General features: G+C 40.0%; 1 pseudogene; it reads left to right on the forward strand.

Moving 5' to 3' along the window:
* The first annotated feature begins 683 nt into the window (after positions 1–683).
* LOC137378437 (CDGSH iron-sulfur domain-containing protein 1 pseudogene) lies at positions 684–999 on the forward strand (annotated as a pseudogene).
* Positions 1,000–1,297: the final 298 nt, after the last annotated feature.

Raw genomic sequence — 1,297 nt, forward strand, 5'->3', positions numbered from 1 at the left:
CTCTCAGGTAGATGTATCATGGCACTGTTCCCCAGTGCCTTGGCCAATATTTATCCCTCAACCAGCATCACTTACAAACAGGTTATCTGATCATTTATCACCTTGTTGTTTGTTAACTTTGCTGAGTGCAATATTGGTTATCTCATTTCCTACATTACAACAGTGACTGCACTTCAAAAGTACTTCACTGGCTGTAAAGCATTTTGGAAGGTCTTGAGGTTGTGAAAGGTGCTATATAAATTCAAGTTTAAAAAAAATCTTTTGATTCAATGGCCTTAGACATGTCACATTAAGATATGCACTTCAAAATACTAAAGATGTGAAGAAAGCCAATAATTTCATGTTGGCCTTCTTTGATGGGAGCCAATGATTTTAAAACAAAGGATATTTCCCTGTATCTCACGATGTGCCTGTTTCAGGCAATTGGAAAGTGAGGGCTTAAAAGAGCAGGCGAGGTTACATACAGTCCCCCTTAACAGCAGAGACCACATCGACAGGCTCCTGCCCATACAACTCTTCGTCTTGCCAATTACCATGAGCAGCATCGGGGAGATCAGCTGGTTCCTGGACGGGCTAAGCAACCCCAAAGGATCAACATTTACTAATAGTGGGTTGGCATTATTTTCCCTAAAGAGTTAATCTCTTTGCAGACTGCTTATGCTTATCGGATGCTTGGCACAGCGATGGGGAGCAGCTCGGTTGTGAAAGTATGGGTTGCAGCAATTTCACTGACTTGGAGCAGCTGCTGTTGGTTAACGAGCCGACAGAACTTTATACTCCAGAGACAACTGCCTTTAGTCATTGGTTAACCTAGACATGCAGAAGGATACCCCAAAAGTAGTGCATGCATTCGATATTGAAGACCTGGGACATAAAGCTGTGTATTGTAGATGCTGGCGATCTAAACAGTTCTCAATATGTGATGGTTCTCACATCAAACACAATGAAGAAACTGGAGACAATGTAGGCCCAATGATAATCAAAAAAAGAGAAGCCTGAAGCAAGAATCTTTTAACGAAAAAGGCGATAGAACATGTTTTGTGTTAATGGTCAAATAATTGCTGCCCGCCGTTATGGCAAGTGTAAAATGAAATCGATGTGTGGTGCAGACCTTAATTTTCAGCAAGATCCATTTGGTATGATTGTGAAAACATTAATCTTGACCCTGATATCACTTGAGATGTTCATCAAAATGTCTGTGGTTGCTGGTACTTTCTGTATGTATAAACTATTGGAGTAAGCACAATGCAATAAGATCATTTTCTCTAAATTGTAGTTGACAAATATATTATTATTT

Source organism: Heterodontus francisci, chromosome 16, assembly GCF_036365525.1.
Source record: "Heterodontus francisci isolate sHetFra1 chromosome 16, sHetFra1.hap1, whole genome shotgun sequence".
Lineage (NCBI taxonomy): Eukaryota > Metazoa > Chordata > Chondrichthyes > Heterodontiformes > Heterodontidae > Heterodontus > Heterodontus francisci.